This window comes from Equus caballus, chromosome 21 (genome assembly GCF_041296265.1).
Source record: "Equus caballus isolate H_3958 breed thoroughbred chromosome 21, TB-T2T, whole genome shotgun sequence".
In the NCBI taxonomy this organism is placed as follows: Eukaryota; Metazoa; Chordata; class Mammalia; order Perissodactyla; family Equidae; genus Equus; species Equus caballus.
In genome coordinates this window covers 50,056,223-50,077,977 of record NC_091704.1, presented here as the reverse complement: position 1 = coordinate 50,077,977, position 21,755 = coordinate 50,056,223, and the positions used below count along the sequence as shown (strand labels likewise).

At 35.3% G+C, this 21,755-nt stretch overlaps 1 pseudogene; it reads right to left on the bottom strand.

Annotated features, from left to right (window-relative positions):
- Positions 1 to 9,754: 9,754 nt before the first annotated feature.
- Positions 9,755 to 10,310, bottom strand: LOC100069241 (casein kinase II subunit beta pseudogene; annotated as a pseudogene).
- Between the last annotated feature and the right edge of the window lie 11,445 nt (positions 10,311 to 21,755).

Genomic DNA, 21,755 nt, shown 5'->3' with positions numbered 1-21,755 from the left:
CAGGACCATGGTCACAGCTGCCACTGCTAGAGATACCAAGGCAATTACTGCTGTCACCAATGGGATGACTCAACAACCCCAAACTCTCCCAAATCTTTAGCCAAATGTCACCAGTTTGAAAGATCCCATTTCAGAGGGTGAATGTGCTATTCGTTAAGCTTGAGTCATACGTCTGGCCATAGCCACCAATGAAGTAGCTGCCCTCTCCACTTCTATAAAAGGTGTTAAGATGAGAAATATGTAATGGGCATGAGAATTCTCCTGTCAGTACCACATACATGGCAACAGAAGAGTGTTTGGCAAGTAGTATGTCCAGGTAGCCCAAAAGACATGCACAAACAACAAAAGCTCACATTTGAAAATACATGGCTGCTTGTTTGTTTCTTTTCCTGTTCCATGAGATTCACAAGAACAGAAACTATTCTATAGTTTTCATCCTTTGTTATTTAAATGATTTTTTCTTGAATTCATTAGACATTCGATAAAATCTTGCTGACATAGTTGGTGAATATTTAAATGAATGGATGAATAAATGAATAATGAAAAGAATATTCCTTTCTAGAAGTTTAGAGAACAGCTCCACCAAAGAAGCAAGACACATCAATTAGAGAGATCCCAGAGGAACAGCATCTTATATGGCTTAATACATATCTTCTTTTTATACAGCCCATAATTGACCACAACATTTTATAGTTTGCCTTGACTGTCATCAAAATTTTAAAAAGTCTATTCATACTGAAATACAGCAAAAATGTTAATATATTGCTTATGTGTTGTTGACATCATGTACCATTTCCTGAAAAATGAAGAATGACAAATTGCAAATTACATGACCTGTGAAATACACTATCATTTACCACAAGCCTGCCTTCGAGGGTTTTATATAGTAGGATGAATAGGCTGTCAAAAAAGGAAAGAAGTGACTTATAAAACTGTCATCTAGTTGAGTGGCATGTTTTTGTATGAACACTTTTTTTGAATAAGAACAGTTGAGTTATATATATATTTTAGTGATCATGGATACTAGCTCCAAATTGTTACAGACAAAAAGGCATGGAGAAAAGAATATCTGTTTTGAAATGTGAAGTTAGTTCCTATCTTGGTTCATGTCGTAAATATAAATGGGCTTGAATTTGTACAGGGAGTGGATTTGAAAGGAAATGTTTAAAATTATTACTCTGTTTCTTAGAATCAAATGAAGAAAGAAAATTTTTTCTTTGTGTAATTAAGAGTGGAGATGCATGAATCGATTCTTTCTAAATTACTTTTTAAATAAATTTTCAATGAAATTTACGTAACATTCAGAATTCCACATTGAGGAAAAAAAAGTAAAACTCTATGGAAAGATAAAATAGCACAAGGGGAGTATAGAAGCCACAATTTCAAGTTTCTTTTGTGACCTTGTGTAGAAAGTGCATACAAACAAATAACATGTAACACACTGTACTAGTATATAGCTATAGGCGGGTTTTGACTCGAAAAACTTCCCTGTTTCATAGAGATCCACGGAATTTTTACATTCGAGTTCTGCTTTAAGGAATTTACAATGAAAACCTTCAAGTTGCCTTGAGGGTGAATTAAACTAATTAATTTATTATGTTAACATTCTGAGGAAGAGATTTCACAAGTTGAAGCAGGAGAGTTCAATTTATTTATTTATTGACTCAGAAGGGCGCTCCCACCAAGTTTGAAAATTTGAATTACAAGTAAAATTGTTTCTTTGAGAACTCACTTGCCCTCCTCTTTGTTTTCGATTGCTCTGAGACCTAATAAACTCATAGACATTATTTCAACCATAAATTCTAGAATGTGATAGAATTCTTAAAATAGCCTCCAGCTTATAATGATTAATTTGTATTTTAAAATTTTACATGTGGACAGGCAATTTGGGTCCCAAACAGGACAGTGGGATTGGTGCTCGGTAGGGATGAGTGCTGGGGAGGAGGGGGCACTGTCTGGTGAGGGCCATGGGGAGCGACGTTCTGGGAACACGTTGGAAGCTGTTGGTTCTCAAGAAAATGCACACGTGGTCTCATCACCAGAGCATCAAGCACACTGGTGATCCGTGACGCATGGCCCTGGAGCTGGCATTGCAAACATTTGATTTATTGATTTATATTGGTTTATTTCTGCTTCTGTTAGTTCCATTCTTATGAAGTTCTGATTTTTTTTTTTTTTTATGTAGAACCGATCTATCAATTATGGGACATCGTTTTCAAGACTGCCTTTATGCTTACAGTTGCAAATAATTTGTATAATTAGTTTGACAAGAAGATTTTTTACCTTCTTCAGAAGATTACTCATTAGATCCATAGTCACATTTTTTTCTCTCTTTTTTTCCTCAAATGAGGAAGGTTCTAACTACAAAGAGTATTTCGAAGTTGCTGTGTGTCTCACATTTGACCTAAATATTGCCCTTACATTTTGTTAGTCATATTCTTTCAATCTGTCTTCTCTAAATAATGCTGATTTTTCTGACAGGGTCCAGGCAGGAGATAAACCATGCTATAACTGGGGTTGGAGGGGCAGTTTACCGCAAGAATTAATAGCTGATAACAGGTGAATGGAGTAAAGAATGCAATAATACCAAAGATAGAGACCAGCCACTGCTCCTAGGGCTGATGTACAGTATCAAATTCCTCCCTCATCCTCACCCCTGCTACACATCCCTAAGCTGAGGTTCAGACCTACCTGGATAGGGTGTGGCTGTAGCTCACCAGATGGTGGAGAAGTTCATTTAGCTTTCAAAGGAGGATGCTAGCAAGCAGGAAACTGCCTCCTTGCACATAGAGGAAACTCATGGGATGCTACATTTCGGGTGGGTAGGGTGGGTGTTGAACTTTCAGGGAAACTGGCTGGAGCTCCCATTGGGATGCTGCTCAACTGAGGTCTCACAGAACTGGCTGAGAAAATGCCTGCAGGATGCACTGAGGGTTACTCCAGCTTCGGTGTCCTGAATGTGGGCTGAGCACCTTGGTTGCAAGAAGAAAAGAAGGCAGAAGGGAACCGAGAAGCCCCTTCCTCTTGCAACAACCTTGTGGTGCCCTTTACTGGCAAACCTTACTATCTTATCAGCTGGCAAAGGAGGAATGCTAACAAAAAGTAACCATTCAGGATTAGTACAAAAAGATCATTCAGGACTGAGTACTTCATCCTACGTAGTTTGAAAGTTTAATTTCAGGTTTTCCCATTGTGGAATTGTGATAAACAGCTCTATGCATAAAGGTAATGTGAACTGTTTTTAGGATTTTTCAGTGTATTGTCTACAAAGTCAACTGTCAGGTCAAAGGGCATGCACTATTAAAGCTCTTGGAAGATCGCTGTCTTGTGTATCATTTAAAAATAGTTTCCATTTTAATCATCAGCATACATGAGTACACCACAGTCTATTAGTAAGTATGTCATATGACTAACTATTTTGTTCCAAACTTCATTTAAGTATTATCTCTCACACTTCAAGGAGGAAACATCTTGCAGTTCTGTGTGTGTGTGTGTGTTTGTGGAGCAAGAGAGACAGAAAGAGAGAGCTACAGAGAGATGCTAAGGATTGTAAAGAGAGCACGACTATATCTCATTTTTGTTTTTTAGTACATAGAATCAAAATACTAATTATTTTCTGAAAAATCTGAGTGATGCTCTAAATGAAACATATAAATTTATATACATATAAATATGTATATAAAATGATACATATATAATTTATTATTTTTATTGTTTTAATTAGCTTAGATAATTATAGAGCTAACATGCAAGGTTCTTTTCAGAACTGCATGGACTAGGTTATTCTATAGCACTTAATTATAATACAATAACTCAAGAAGTTTTTCTGAAAGCACAAATTTGAGTAAATTAAAATAATTTCAAATTTTCTTTTCCTTGGATGAAAGCTTCTTTTATAGTGCAAATGTCTTTTAATTAGAAATCTACATTTGAAAATCCTATTAAAGGGAAACTCTTTTTACTGATATATGCCGGGGGGTAAATAATATTAATGCTAAATCCATATTCTTTAAGAAGAGAATAAAATAAAATGACAAGTCTTTGTTTAAGCACAAAGCTCCAATACTCTGCAATGGTCCTTTGAATGAAAATTGAGTCACATTTTCTTTATTCTAGCATCAAATCTGAGCATTTCAAGAGGTAAACAGTGATTCTTTGATGCTTTACTTCAAAGCAGCCAGAGGAAATTAATCAAATTAATCCATCCTTCTTTCTAACTGGCAACAAAAATTATTCACTGCTTTGGACTCAGGGAGTTTCACAAGACCCTAATGAGGACTGGGAAGAAAAAAAGTATTAAATGGGGTCATTAAGGAGGACATTGCAAACCATTCAACTTCTTTTTTTATGCCAGATTGGAAATGTAAATGAGTGAAGTAGGCCTCCGATGGCTTGGAAGCACTGAGAGGCGCACAGCCTGCCTGATGTGGCAGCTGCACCACAGCACCCGTGGACCATCGCCACACTGGAATTCGCAACCAGGTTTGGCAGATATTTTGATGTTTGTGGGAAAGAGTGAATTTCATATTTTAATGTGAACTCTCTCAATTTTTGAATATTGGTGTTAACAAAAAACATCCTTGTGAGCCAGAAAAAATAAAGACGCTCCTCCTTATTAAGTGAACAGAAAAAGTATTTGCTTGACCTTGGAGCTGTCTCCTCCCCAGCTATTGTAATCAAAGTCTGTAAAAGCTTTTTAAAAATATTGAAGAGACAGTTGTTTCTCATGCCAATTTTTCCTTGGGGAGCATCAAAAGAAAAATTTATTTTCTGCCAAAAGGCATTGGTTGAAGGCAAAGAAAACTTTAATCATACAGTTAATGTAAGATTTCTTTATGTTTCCCAATAATCAAATAATCATTTCCTATTTGGTAAGGATGAAGGCTATTTAAAAGATTATTTTAAAAAGTCACCGTAGTACAGGTATTTTCTGAAACAAAGAGAGATTGCTTTCAATACATGTTTTGCATAAACTATATGGTCTCTTTCCATGTCTCTTCAAGAACTCTAAAGGAAGTCTCCTATTTTTTCAAAACTGTAGCTGTAGGCATGACTAAATTACATCACCTCTGTAGCCAGACTCTTGGATTCTGAATCCAGTTCTGGCATTTACTAGCTATTCCACCTCGTGTGTCTTACCCCAGCTCCCTAAGTGCCAGTTTCCTCATTTAGAAAATAATGATCATTATGGAATCTGCCTCGCAGGCTTGTTATGAAAATTTTGTAAGGAAATCTTTAAAGCAGTGAACATAACAACCGGAAAATAGAAAGTGTTCCATACATCTATTATTACGTCCTTTGAAGTCATTCTATTTTTTACTCGTTTACACGGAAATGCTGCTGTAGGTGTCAGAAGATACATTTTCCCCCCAGTTGAAACGTCACACATTTATAGCAATCAACTTCTTGGGGAAAAAAATAGTATTTTTATTCACCGCTGCATGTTTGAGATTACTCTCCCCTTTCTCTGATCTTTTTAAAATTACCATAAAATTATAAGTGGCTTTGACAATTATCTAGTTATTAGGCACAAATGGATACACAGAAAATCAGAGAGACTAACTGGTTTGCCTAGGACAGAGAAAAAAGAAGAAATGGCATAGCCAGGACTACAGTTAGATTTTTGTTTGTTTTGCCTTCATTATACCTTTCAATCTGAAAGCATTTCAGTTAAAAATATAGATATGAGAAATAAAGTTTGAAGGTCTTAATTCATAAAAATTTTTCCATGAAATTGGATAGAAAGAATACATCAACAAGCAAAAATGATTGTTTTTATAGAGAACCAAATTTGTTGGTTAAGCTATAGGATGCAAAATAGCTGGGTATCTGACAACCAATTCTACATGATTGACAGTTTGCATTCAGATCCAGATGTTTCTGTATTTTGAAATCTAGTTTTATACATTGACAGTTAGTATAAATGATCAATAGAAAATCATATTTCATGGGCATTATGAATAAAGGTCAACAAATTTATTTTGGTTTCCTCTAAATAGATATTTCTTAAATGTCACAGTTGCACAGCATTAAAAGTTTTAAGCAGACACTTGTGAAGAATGCCCCTGTGACATTGATGATTGAATATATTATCTTGCCTCTTTCTAATGAGGAAAGCAGTGTAGTTGTCAGCTTTATTTGAACTAAGGGAAGCTCTGACCACTTGAGATGTCCACAATAGAGTTCATTTTGAAGGATGACATTATGCTGAAATAATCTGAGATTTATCTTTATTGCCCACTAAAGAAATAAGGAAAATACAATGCCATGGAAATTGTTATTTTGATGTGGTATTCAAAAGAATAAAAGTATAGAACTTTGAATTGCCTCTCTTTTCTCCTCAGCTAGAAGTATATGTTAGTATTCTGAAGATTGGGAAATTCAACCTCGCACAATACATCCAGCTAATGAGATTGCAGACACTGTGCTCTCCATCATTTCCTTATCAGTGACAGTCAGTCCATTAAAAGCTCTAACCCCAAGCAGTGAATTTCGGTTTTAAAGTTTTGCATTCTGAAAATGGTCTTCTCAAGACTGTTAATAGATAAGATGGATGCCACATCTGGTGACAGTTCAAGACATTTACCCTCCTAGAACTGTTTTGAAACCAATAACAGACCTATCTTCTTTTACAAAGACATTTTATAGCGCTATTTAGTGAATTGTGAAATTCTGAAGAAAGTTTTACTTTTGTTTACCCGCGTTTTTGTTTCCTTACACAATGCAGTATCATGCTTGTGATATATGTTTGTGGTCTACATTTTAATTGCATCTTTTCAGAAAAATTGAATAGATCTACTAAAAACAATTTTTCTTTCAACAGTGGCACTATTTGTCCTTCTGAGAACAGAAAGGTGATGATTTATTCCTGGATGCTGAATAGTTTTGGTTGCAGTAGACATGCTTGCAATTGAACATCAGAATGTAGAATAATCAAAACAGCCTTTCCAAACATAGTGTGGGTGAATTTAAGAGGAGGAATTTAACAAACTCAAGCACAAAGATATGACTTCACCTCCTGCCAAGAAAGGAGGAGGAGATCCCCACCCAGACAAATTCAAAGGAAGCAATCATGATTATAGGACATGGTGTACGGGGGAGTTAGTCTTAACTACTTGAGGTAATTTTACAAATCTGCAGGTTTGTAAGTTTCCTTCTCTGGATGTAGTCAGGACAAGTCAAAAGCAGAATCAAATTCGACTCCAAGATTCAGTCTCAGAGGTTTCAGAAAATAGGAGGGAAAATCGTCTGAAGCAATTGGGCTTTTGAGAAGAAAGGCATATAGGCCACTGCTCTAGATGTTCCTCAATGCAGACGGGAGATAAGGGCACAAATCTGGGTTTCTGGAGCTGTTCAATCGATAGCGAGTGTCTTTGAGATACAAAATATCCAAGGAACTAATCGATCTATGCTTGGGATCATTTCGTGACACAGAAAGTACAGAAATAAATATCCCTAGCAATGGTGATGCGGGAACTGATTTATAGTACACAGAAAATAGGATACACTGAGTGATGTTGTGAGTAGAGTGACAAACGCAAGGTGTGCTGAAGAGATGAGCTCTGTTGTCCTGTCAGATAGTAAGATTAAAATCTGTTTACAAAATGCAACAAAAGAGGATGGGCTGCCTTTGGCAAATTCCGTGTACCTCAGAGGATGCTAAATGGAAACAGGATCGAAGATATACTTGAATGAGGTGTGCTCTATGTGAAGCGGAATCATCCCCTACATTTAGCTACAGTAACTCACATAATACCTCAGGAGCCAGGAGCACTGTAGAGAGATTGTAAGAGTGGGATTATCAAATACATTTACTTATGTTAAAATTAGTATCAATGATAGTCAACATATATTGATCATTTATTCTATGTGTAGTAGTGTGCTTTATGTGGTTCATTTTATTTAATCCCTGCAATTAATCTATGAACAGATAATGTATGTATGCCCGCTTCACAGATTAATAAATTGAGTATAACACAGGTTCAGTATGTTTTCCCAGGATTATGAAACTAGAAAGTGTCAGAATGAGGGTTTGAAGCAAGACAATATGATCCGTAACCCAAGAGATTAAGAAATAAATTATTCCTGATTTTAGGTGTGTGTTATTTAACAGTAAGAGACTCAATTAATCCCTCTAAGAGTGGAAGCAACAGTAAATACATTTTTTTCAAACAAAATCTTGAGAAAAAAATCTTTTTTTTATAGATTTTATTTTTTCTTCTTCTCCCAAAGCTCCCCAGTACACAGTTGTATATTTTTGTTGTGGTTCCTTCTAGTTGCGGCATGTGGGATGCCACCTTAGCATGGCTTGATGAGTGATACTATGTCCATGCCCAGGATCCAAACTGGCGAAACCCTGGGCCACCAAAGCAGAGCATGCGAACTCAGCCACTCGGCCACAGGGCCAGCCCTGAGAAAAAATATTTTTAAATGAATCTACTCTAAATATAATTTTAGTTTTACATTTATAAAATACTAAAAAGATAGTAACACTTATACTATGAGAAAAACTAGAGCAACATGGAGCTTAGCAAACAGTGTCTCTTAACATGCTGTGAAGAATCTGGGCATTACAGCGTCTATGTTTGTTGCCTCTCACATAGAAGTGGTGAATTCACTGGTCATCCAATTGGCCTAGCCAGGTTTTGATGGCTAAGGACACTCTCCAGATAGGCACCTTGCTTGTTTCCACTGGGGTAGGATTGGGATTTTGGTTCTCCACCTAAGAGATTTCTGGCTTATCAACCCAAGTTGACATAATTAGCCAATTCTCAATTCAAGGTATTATCTAATCTCTCCCCACTGATATTTGCAAATTTCGCATACATTCTTATTTAATTAGATTATTCATTATCTTTGAACTTGACTCTCTATTTCAAGGCCAAAACATGTAGTTTTATAGTACCTTATAGTAACTGCTAGGCCAGATACTTCAATTTTAGCTTCTTTTCACATTTACAATATTAAATCTGTTAAATTAATTTCCAGAATATTTTGGAATATATATATATATATTGAGATATGTATTATTAGTCATGTTTATTTATGTCTATTGTTATTTATACTTCCTTTTCAATTTTATTAAACATTTAATTAAATTTTACCAGGTATAAAAATATTTTTTCTTAAGATTTAATTGCTATTTACTAGTGAAATTTGAAATTTGGTTTTTAAAAACGTGCTATTCAATTTGTGGTTTAACATGTGCAGCGCCCATTTCAACCTATATCCCATAACTGGTTAAATACCTTAAGAATTACTTGACTTTAGATTAAAAAAAATATTTCTCTATAAAGCCTTATGATTCCTGTACCTTTTCAATATGGTAATTAAAAAAAATTGTCATTATTATTATACTATTCATATTGTCATTCATTAATCAACTTTGCTAATGTATTTTAATAAAAATAACTTCAATAATTAAGCATATTGGCATGGAATTATCAGTAGTACTCTATCATTTTTCAATTTCTCTATCAGGAGACATAAAGCCCTTCCCTTTAAATATATTTCCTAAAGAGATCTAAGATTTTATATAAATTTTGAAGAAATAGTTTTATTTTTCCTTTTCCACTTTATTTCATGTCCCCACCACAACAATGATTCCTTTAGTTTAAACTAGAAACCATACAGGATTCCTGAAAAGGTGACAGCAAAGGAGTGGGGGTTTCAAAGACTGAGGGACAGGTGGGGTGAGGAACCAGCGAATCATTTTGACTGGGTTCCTGAAGCTGCAGTCGACTTGGAACTACTGCTAGTAGGCCACTGGATGGATTTCGAAACTGTAAAGCCTGCACACAAACTGGCTGGTGGAACGGTCGGGCCAGGACTCTGGAGGCACCAGGAAGAGCACATGAAGGAAATCGGTGCCGACGTAGGCATGGTCTGTGTGTTGGTGCCTCAGGTGTGTACCCATATGTGCACTTGAGCCAGTAGAACTTCACCATGGCCTCACGTGGGATGTCTGGTTCTCAGGGCACACATGGGGTGACAGTAGCCAAAGTCTCCCTGCTGGTACTTTTCCAACATCTGGGCAATGCCATGTTTGGTGAGGATATAACAGGCTTGGGTCAATCCATAGAGCATCTGGGCTGCCTGCTTAATCAGGTCACTTTGGTTGGGGCTGTCTTTCAGCTTTTCCTCAGGCTCCATGTCGAAGACCATTCTAGAGCTTGTCAATAGTGAGGCACCTGCTCTCTGAGCCCAGTGAGATTGAATTTGTCCTGGGTGTGGTCTTCATATGCTTCACAGAAGAGTTTATTGCCATGAAGCCCACAGAACCAGTATAAATAACACTATTTTCCTGATGTTCAAATCGTTTATTTTTAACTTATCAATTATTTATTTTTTCATAATGATTCTTTTTTTTTTGGATGAGGAAGATTGGCCCTGAGCTAACATCTGTTGCCAATCTTCCTCTATTTTGTATGTGGGATGACTCCACAGCATGGCCCGATGAGCGGTCTATAAGATTGTGCTCAGGATTCAAACCCGCAAACCCCAGACTGCCAAAGCAGAAGCACAAACTTGACCACTACACCATCAGGCTGGCCCCCTCATACTGATTCTTGATGCTTCTTTGTCTCTATGATTTTGTTTACTTAAGTGATCTTAAAAGTCTTTGAAAGTTATTTTTTTCTTTTCTTTTGTTTTTCAAAGCATGTAATGTTTAAAAATTTTTCCTACTTATTTTTAATGAATTATTTATAAAAAGCAACACATGATAATGACATTTTTAATTTCTAGGTATTTTTAAGTTTTTATTGAGTATAGTATCTGTGGAGAATAGCACCCGTATCAAAAGGGTTCAGATGAGTGGATTGACTTCATAATCAAGGCACCTGTTTAGTCAGACTCAGATCAAAAACAGAATGCCATCAACCTAGAACATTCTCTTCCCAATTACTACTCTAGTTAACCACTCTCCTGACTTCTAAAACCAAACATTAGTGTTGTTTCTCTTTTTTTGTGCTTAATATTAAAGAAATTATACATTGTATACATTGTAGATCATTAATTCTCATGAAGTGAATATCTGTCACTTTTTTATGGCTTCTCCAATGACTGGACATTTCAGTAGTTTCCAGTTTGGGCTCACAAATAATGCTGTTATAATTATTCTAGAGCACACCTTTCAGTGAATCTGTGGATGCGCTGGTGTTGGATTCAGGTATGTACACAAGTGGAACTGATGATTTTTAGAAAAGTGTGTGTTCAGCTTTTGTAGATACTGTAAACAGTTTTCTGAACTAGCCTTATGCTTAAGTTTTGAGGTACATAATTGTGTTGGACATTTTTAAGAAATGTACAAACTCAGCTTTTATTTTCTTATTTAAACAAATATTCAAAAATGTGTACGTTTTAACTTTATAATATTTCATTTATTTTATCAAATTTTGTTGTCTATTACTAGTTTTATAATACTGCGGTAAGAAAATGTGACTTAAATCTTTATTATTTATACAATTTTCAAAATGTATTGTGATTTATTTTAAAATTTCCAAAGTATGCTAGAAAAATAGGACACAGAAAGGTAGCCAGAGAACATAGATACATAGAAAGATTATTCCACAGCTTGATAATTCATTACGTCTATTTCCTTTTTCTATCACCGTCTTATGTTGAAGTTTTTTTCTTTTTCTCGTATCACTATATTTTCACTAATTTCTCTTTGTACTTCTGATAATATTTTTCTGCTAATCAATGGTTTCAGACTAATTATATCCCTATTTTAGACTAGAATATTTGTCAATATCAATTGGCATTTCCTTTATTATCACTTTTTAAATATACTTCCTTATATATAACCATTCATATTTAATATTTTTTGGTTAAATATTTGTTTTTTGTGTTTTAACTGTTTCTATATTTGCAGATGGTTTGTCTTTTAAACTCAGACTTTATACTTTGCCTTGTGATTCAGGAATTTAACCAAAAAAGGGGTTATTGCTATAACATTTATAATTATATTAATGTTTCTTTTTGTCTGATGGCCTCTATTTGTGGCTGCAGTTTTTAGGCTGGGTTCTTACTTCCTCAGTAGTGTTTTTTTTAATCTCATTCAAATCTGTTTTTTCATCTTATTATTACCTTTTCATTTAAGCTTGTTCTTCCCATCTGATTAGTTATTGCTGTTTCATAGAGGTTACATATTTTTATGTGATTATGACAGCAAGTTTTCTGAAATTTCTCCTAGATCATTGATTTTTTTATTTGACACATGGGTACTGAGCTCCAACCATGCTCCAAAAAATGATTCTAGGTCCTGAGGATAGACCAATTAACAAGACAAGCAAATATTTCTGCCCTTGAGGAAATTAAATTCTGGCAGTGCAGGGGAGGCAACCAATAAACAATACTGAAAATAAAAGAGTAAATAACAGTAGATCAAAAACTGATAAGTTTTGAAAAAGAGCTAACAGATCAAGGAGTTTTCAGAGTGGATTGGGGTGGTTGATGTGGAATGGTCAGGTATGGCCTCCACGAGAAGTGAAATTGAAGAAGTAACCCAGAAAATTAGGTGGGAACAGTCATTTCCAGACAAAAGAAGTATCCTGTACAAAAGCCCTAAATCAGAACTAGCACAAAAATACATTTTATCATCTTTGGCAAAATGTTACTTTCACATACATCTGCACCTTAATACTGTCTAAGTAATTTTTTCAGTCTAAGACAGTCATTGTTCGGGTTATCACAAATGAGTGTAGAATGCATTATCTCTTCTTGGGATGAACTTAATCTGGATAAATCATCAGAAATTTTAAGGTATGCCGTGAACTGAGCTTTATTAATATAAAACGTAAAGAGCCAGTTAAAATAATTTGAAGTTGATTTTTTTATCATTAATTAAGAACCACTTTGTATGCTTCCAATTAATTTAGAAATTACCACTCAAAAGAAGGGCATTTAAGAAGCATTTGATCTTCAGAAAACCTTTGCTAAGTCTTTTTAAGCTTTTAAAGTCACTCTCCTTTGAAAAGAAAAGCCTTTGTGTAATCCATGTTAAACTTTAAAGTTTTTCATTCTGTGCAAAAGAAGTTTGCTCAATTTTTCCAAATTAAATATTTCTAGATGCATAGTAAGTTATCAAAAGACTAGAATCTGACAGTATTGAATAGAAAACTAAAAACTTGCTATGGCATCTAATTTCTAGAAGAATGATTAGAGCATTGACGTTCAAAGTATAGGTCTAATGCAATAAAACAAGCTCGAGATGCACATAACGTTACTTAAGTTAAAGAAATGAATGTTTTATTAGCAATATGAAATAGATGTTCACACCTAACAATTCCATGAATGTGTGTCTTTCATTTTTGACGTATTTTATCAGTATAAAAAAGTTTGGTTGGAACTTTTAATGCTGAATTTCTGCTGAAATGTCAACCTTAGAATGGTTAAGTAAAGATGTCCACATATGTCCTTCACAAAAGAACAAGAAGTAAAATTGGTTCTAAATATTTCAGATATTGTGTCAGAAAAACATTTTCCTAACTAAGCTACCCTAAATAAGAAACTCTGTGTTTCTGCAGGCTGGATACTTTTTGAATACTGTACACTTTCGAGGCTTCAGTGGGTAAAAATCAGTGATGATTTTAATGCCTTACAAACAGTAGCTTTGGTTGTAACTCTCTTTATAAACTTTCTAACAAAAAAGTTTTTGCAAAAGACTGGCACTAATAAACAAATGAATATTATTTCCTACCAAGGTTATCATTTCAGAATCCAACCAGATATCTTATTCCACATGCTCTTTTCTTTTCTCTGTCCCAAAATAGTTTTCTATTATTCTCTTATGTGTTTCAAACACAACTGTTCTGGAATTTTACTTATCTCTCTATAACATATTCATAATAATAACTTTTGGATTTATTTCCCAAATTCATGCTGATGTGTCAATAGGAATGAACTATGGTTGCCACCCAAAAAATACCTGAATGCCTTGGTGTAATGTGCCTTCTCAGTGTTCCACAAACAAGATTTTCATTTTTACGTTTTTTTTCACTAGAGAAATGGGGAGAATTTTAGCAAAATTCAGAGAAGAAGTTGACCCCATTGAAACATTGTTTAAGCTTTAAAAATTTTCACTGACTGATTCTAAAATGTGATCTAATTTTCTTTTAGAAACAAAAGCACTTATTCCTTTAGGTAATCCAACTTCAAGTATGAAAAATCTACCATAAGTTTTAGGATGCTAGGAAAACTTGTTTGCCAAAAATAAAATAAATTAGTTTTAATCACTTACTATAATTTCCCAAGTGAATCATATATAAATGGTGATATAAGATTGCTGTCAAAAGGGATATCACATAATTTCAAGGCAAGACAAATCTTTATCATCCTTCAATTTATATACATGATTAGGCTCATATTGTGCTAATAATCAGTAACTTTGAAGGAAATTGCTAGAGGGCATTTGAAAACACTGTTTTAGACCTCTGCAAGAACAAAACATAAACAAGATAAAAAGTTCACGTTAATTTTTGCATATATTTTGACTACCCTTAACAGAAGTGGCAGCTATATGCAAAAGTAGACGATTGTTAATTTCAAGCACTACAGAAAATATGGTGTGAGCATTGCAAAGTCTATTTCAAAATTTAAAAAAAGAAGACTCATGTTGACACTAAATGTAAACAGTGCTGACATAAACATCCTAGCTTATTGGTAGCCAATAGCTGAGAAATACTTGTTTTAAAGTGGAGTGATTTGTATCAATAACTTTCTGTTAGTAGAAGTAACGGCACATACGCACACACGAAAAAATGCTCTCATTCTTTACATGCACTTTAAAACATAGTTTAGCTTTCTACAGAAGTGTCAAACTGTCTAAACTGTCTATACTATGAGAAACATGTTTTAAAGACAAAAAAAGTCACTTGGGTGTTTCTAAATACCAAAGTGCTTAATTCAGGACATCTAATGCCCTCCTGATTTTATCCACTCTCAGTGATGGCTACTGGCCTGCTAGGCAAGCCTGGATTCTAGTGGTCCAATAGCTACATCATTCCTCGCTGCATCTGCTCTCCTATCTTTACCAAGACAAGATGCTTGTTGCGATTTTTCCTTCCATATTCAATGATACTCTGGAACATTTTATAGGATTACAGACATACCTCATTTTATTGTGCTTTGCTTTATTGCATTTCATAGATACTACATTTTTAAAAAGACCCTCCACCAGCAAAAGATTAGGACTTGCAGAAGGCTCAGGTAATGGTTAGCATTTTTTAGTAATAAAATATATTTTAATTAAGGTACGTACATTGTTTGTTTAGACATAACTATTGTAGACTTAACAGATATAGTATAGTATAAACATAATTTTATAGGCACTAGGAAGCCAGAAACTTGTGTGACTCCCTTAATTGCAATATTTGCTTTATTGCGGTGGTCTGGAACAGAAACCGCAATATCTTCAACATATGCCTGTGTAGAGGCAAAAACAATGAATTTATAATAATAGAACCAAGTACATATGTCCCTTATAGTTCCAATCTTTAACATTCTTCAACATTTCTTGCTTAAAAAGTAATGATCCATTTTGATCTACTTTCATTATTTGCAAGGGGTTGTCCAGATTTCCCAACACCGTTTACTGAAGAGAATATCTTTCCTCCATTGTATGTTCTTGGTACCTTTGTTGAAGATTAGCTGTCAGTAGATGTGAGGTTTTATTTCTGGGCTTTCAATTCTGTTCCGTTGATCTGTGTGGCTGTTTTTGTACCAGTACCATGCTGTTTTGATTACTATGGCTTTGTAGTACATTTTGAAGTCAGGGATTGTGATGCCTCCAGCTTTGTTCATTTTTCTCAGTATTGCTTTAGCTATTTGGGGTCTTGGGTTGCCCCATACGAATTTTAGGATTCTTTGTTCTATTTCCATGAAGAATGTCATTGGGATTCTGATAGGGATTGCGTTGAATCTGTAGATTACTTTTGGTAGTATGGACATTTTAACTACGTTTATTCTTCCCATCCACGTGCTTGGAATATTTTGCCATTTCTTTATGTCATCATCTATTTCGTTCAATAAAGGACTGAAACCATAAGCCTTCTGGAAGAACATATGGGTAGTGCACTCTTTGACACTGAACTTAAAAGGATCTTTTCGAACATCATGTCTTCTCAGACAAGGGAAACAAAGGAAAGAATAAACAAGTGGGAGCTTATCAGACTAAAGAGCTTCTTCAAGGCAAAGGAAACTAAACAAAAATCAAAACAAAAAGAGAAGCCATCAATTAGGAGAAGATATTTGCAAATCATATATCCAACAAGGGGTTGATCTCCATAACGTATAAAGAACTCGCACAACTGAACAATAAAAAAACAAACAGCCAGATGAAAAAATGGGCAGATGGGGGCTGACCCCATGGCCAAATGGTTAAATTTGCTCCCTCCACTTCAGCGGCCCAGGGTTTTACAGGTTCAGATCCTTGACATGGAAATGGCCCTGCTCATCAAGCCATGCTGAGGCGATGCCCCACATAATACAGCCAGAAGAAACTACAGCTAGAATATGTAACTATATCCTGGGGTGCTTTGGGAAGAAGAAGAAGAAGGGGGAAAAAAAAAAAGATCAGTAACAGATGTTAGCTCCGGTGCCAATCTTTAAAGAAAAAAAAATGAGCAGAGGATATGAGCAGACATTTTTCTAAAGAAGATATACAGATGGCCAATGGGCACATGAAAAGATGTTCAACATCACTAATCATCAGGGAGTTGCAAATCAAAACTACACTAAGATACCACCTTACACCTGTTAAAATGGCTGCAATCACTAAGACCAAAAATAACAAATGTTGGAGAGGGTGGGGAGAAAAGGGAACTCTCATACACTGCTGGGGGGAAGGCAAACTGGTGCAGCCACTATGGAAAACAGTATAGAGATTTCTCAAAAAAACTAAAAACAGAAATACCATATGACTCAGCTATCCCACTACTGGATATCTACCCAGACAACTTGAAATCAACAATGCAAAGAGACGTATGCAACCCTATGTTCATTGCAGCATTATTCACAACAGCCAAGACATGGAAGCAATCCATGTGCCCATCAACCGATGATTGCACAAAGAAGATATGATGTATGGTGTACATATACATACGTACATATATATATATACATATATGATGTATGGTGTACGTATACACACACACACACACACACACACACACACACAATGGAATACTACTAAGCCATAAAAAAGATAAAATTATCCCATTTGCAACAACATGGATGGATCTGGAGGGTATTATGTTAAGTGAAATAAGCCAGACTGACAAAGGCAAACACCATATGATTTCACTCATATGAAGAAGATAAACAAACACAGCGACAAAGAGAACAGTTCAGTGGTTACCAGGGGAAGGGGGCTGGAGGATGGGCTCAGGGGGTGAAGGGGGGCACTTTATGGTGATGGACAAGAAATAATGTAAAACTGAAATTCACAATGATGTAAACTATTATGAACTCAATAAAAAAAGGATCATATATGTCTTCTATGTTATGACTATTCAAAATGTTGGTGTTATAGATGAATTAATACAGTAATATTGTTACAAGAAGCATCAGGTGGACTATTAATTAGTCAAGCTAAATGTTATGCATTTAATGAAAAATTTTATTGACCAAGACAAAGATAATGTGTTTATTGTATTGCTACCTTTCATGTAACAGCTTTGGGACAAAGTTCTCATTATTACATAGCATGTGTTAAGAAATAGGCTTTATTGAGGAAACGAAAACTTGCATAGAAAAGGGAACTGCAAGAGCAAAGGAGGTTGAAGCAAAACCACAATGAGGGGGCTGGCCCTGTGGCCGAGTGGTTAAGTTCATGTACTCTGCTATGCTGGCCAAGGGTTTTGCCAGTTCAGATCCTGGGAATGGACCTAGCACCACTCATCAAACCATGCTGAGGTGCCTGCACACATAGCAGAGCCAGAAGGACCTACAACTAGAATATACAACTATGTACTCGGGGGGCCTCGGGGAGAAGAAAAAAAAAAAGATTGGCCACAAATGTCAGCTCAGGTGCCAATCTTTAAAAAAAAACAAACACAATGAGAATATTTCATACCTATTAGGATGGCTATAATCGAAAACAAAATGGAATAACAAGTGTTGATGAAGATGTGTAGAAATTGGAACACTTATATGTTGCTGGTGGGAATGTAAAATACTGCAATTCCTATGGAAATTGGTATAATTATTCTTCAAAAATTAAAACATATTATTATTGTATGATCCAGCAATTTCATGTTTTGAGCATATGCCCCAAACAATTGAAAGCAGAAATTAAAACACATATCAGTTCATCCGTATTCATTGCAGCATCATTCACAATAGTCAAAAGATGGAATTAACCCAAATGCCCATTGAAAGATAAATGAACAAACAAAATGTGGTATACACATACAATGGAATATGATGCAGCCTTAAAAAACAAGAAAATTGTGACACATGCTACATAGATGAACCTTGAAGACATTATACTAAGTGAAATAAGCCAGTTACAAAAGGATAAATACTGTACGATTCCACTTATATTAGGTACCTAGAATAGTCAAATTTATAGAGACAGAAAGTAGAACGGTACTTATTAGAGGCTGGGGAGAGTGGGAATGGGGAGTTATTGTCTAATGGTGCCAAGTTTCAGTTTGGGAAGACGAAAAAGTTCTGTCAATGGATGATGGTGATAGTTGCACAAGAATGAGAATATACTTAATGTCACTGAAGTGTATACTCAAAGGTGGTTAAAATCACAAATTATGTTATGTATATTTTATGATAATAATTTTGAAGAGATGCACAGGTCTTCCTTCCCCCACTACCACACTGAGAGATGTATGGCAACGCCAGTGTGCAGCTGGGCCGATATGGTCAGTCTTGACTTTTACGGGAAAGACTCACCCTTCGTTACTCTTTCTTTTTATAGTTCAAACTTGAAAGCTGCTCGCTTTGGGATGAACAGACTGTGCTTGGTGTCAAGAAGTCTGTATTTGAGGTACCAGCTGCTTATAGGAGTTATGTGGACAAACGAGTTCCTCAGCATCCAGAGATATCTTGGGGCCCAAGGGAAATTTATTTGGCTTTAGCCACACCTCCCATGGGAAGAGCTGAGCAAGCTCCTCTTTCTTGAAGAAGGGTAGACCATGGCCCCAGTGACTCATTGCCTAGTTCTCCCAGAGCGAGTTCCTTGAATTTCTCCAGATAATTCTATTCCTTGTATGGCGTGAGGAGAGGAAAATATTTCCTAAGGGAACATGCTGTGTAGCCTAACCAAATTTTATTTTAAAATTATAACTTTTTGCTGAAATTGTGCATGAAGACACTAACCAACTCAACACTATTTTCCCATTCTTATCTTATTTTACTCTTGCTTCTTTCTCTTGGTTTCTGTGACAGTGCAAATGCCAAATTTTCTGATTGCTCCCTGTTGGTTAATTTTCTCTTAAAACTTGTGCCTAAATATGGAGCTTCCTCACTGATCTATGCTTATATTTTTCTCTTTTTTTATGCTACCATATATAGTTTAGGTATTTAAAAAATTATGTAGATGTGTTTACTCAAAATGATTTTAACAAGCTTATTTTTTCCTTTTCCAGAGATCTCAACAAACTAATATTTAACAATAAAATGATGCAAACCTACAAAAGAAAGGGAACAGAGGAATAAGAAGAATGGAGAAGATAATAAAAGGTATCATAGACATAAAGAGTATAGAAATATACTGACTGAGGAAGCAGAAAAGAAAGTCTCCTTTTAGAAGAGACATAGAAAAAATCAGATTTGGGAGCTAAGTAAATCGTAATTTTATGGTCATTAAATACCAGGACTTTTTTAAAGCAGCAATAGAAAACTAGAATGCTTACAAAAGAAAGAACAGCAGACTTATCATCAGAAGTGCGAAAGTTGTGAGGCAATAGTGCTCACAGTTTTGCTCTGGGACCAGGAGTACCAACCTCACCTGAGAACTTGTCAGCAGTGTACACTCTCAAGACCTCCCAGACCTGCTGTTCAGACCCTGAATCAGCAACCCAGGTGTTGGACAGCTCTCCAGGTGATTCCCGCAGCACGCGAAGGATTGAGAACCATGGCCGCAATGACGTCTTTACCTACCTGGTAGAGTCAGGGATGTTTACTAATGGGTTGATGTATTTCTCAATATTTCAACTCCAGTTTACAACACAGATATGACAGTTGGTGAGATTTTCATTTTTAAGATTGCTTTAATAGTGTTAGCTGTGGATGGATTAAAATGGGAAGTATACTGAGTCAAGGATCTTCAAACTCCAGACAAAAAATGCTAAAAACCTAATACAGGGAGTTTTTGGGAACTCTGTACTTTCTGCTTAATTTTTTCTGATAATCTAAACTACTGTAAACTGCTCTAGAAAGCAACCTGTTAATTTTTAAAATGTACTGCATTTTAATCTGCTAGTGCAATGCATTTGGCAACTTGAACAGATACCTAATAAAGAAAAGTCATTTTGGGGCCAGCCCAGTGGTGTAGTGGTTAAGTTTTCTTTGGTGACCCAAGGTTCGCAGGTTCGGATCCTGGGTGTGGACTTACACACCACTCATCAAGCCATGCTGTGGTGGTGTCGCATATACAAAGTAGAGGAAGACTGGCATGAATGTTACCTCAAGGACTATCTTCATCAAGCAAAAAGAGGAAGACTGGGCTCACATGTTAGCTCAGGGCCAATTTTCCTCAAAAAGAAAAGACAAGTCATTTTAATTTTTTATTAATTTAAAAAGTATATATACGTAATAGAGTTTTACATCCCTAAAATATATCTTTTTGTTCCAGAATGAGGGCTGAGCTATATAACTTTGGCAAATTTTAGCAGTTATGTTTGAGTTACTAATTTCTAATACTGAATTCTCTCACTAAACTTTTTAGCAATGTATTTGCTGTTTTCGTTATTGTTGATTCATTTTGTTTTTTGCAAATTACCTTTATTTTGCAGAATATATTTTGTTGATTTTTTGGCTATTTTTTCCAAAGACAAATATAACAGTTGTAAGTTTAATAATAAAAGAGACAATAGCATATGCTCAAAATAAACACATTCTAGTGAGCAGAACAGTGAAATTTCCATTTCAGTTAAAATCTGTTGTCCTCATCTATGAATTTGTTCTGTCCTTAACACTCCAACTATAAGTATGATAACTGTCACAAAAGAGACCTGAAAACTACTCCAAAGCAAAAGGAAATAGAATTAAAAATGTGCTTTTTATTTCACTAAATAAGACCTGTTGAATTTATTAATTCTTTCATGTCAAAGTCATCTATATGCTATATGAAACACAAGAAATAAGTTTCTGGACCTTAGCAAAGGAATTTTTATTCTAAACAAGTAACAATTAACTAGGCCAACTGAATTTTTTTCCATATTGAAATTAATTTGTTGCATATAAACACAACTCAGGACTAAATAGGTACTACAGATGATGGGTGGGGTTATCTTTTGATAAATAGCAGAGCATGTATTCCTTTTCATATTTTAAAGTGAAGTTAATGAGGTTTTATGTTTTTTCGCTTGACCCATGAGACTGTCATTCGGTACTTAGTAGATCAAATCAGCACTAGTTGACATAACAGAAAAATTCAGTGCATATTTTAAGCAAAAGCTTTGATTTACATGGAAGGTAGTGGCAGGGGTGTCCATGAGGTTATGAGGCCAATATTGATTGCCAGGAATGTCTGTGACCATGACAAAGTCTTTATACAGTGAAGGTTCTGAGGAGGA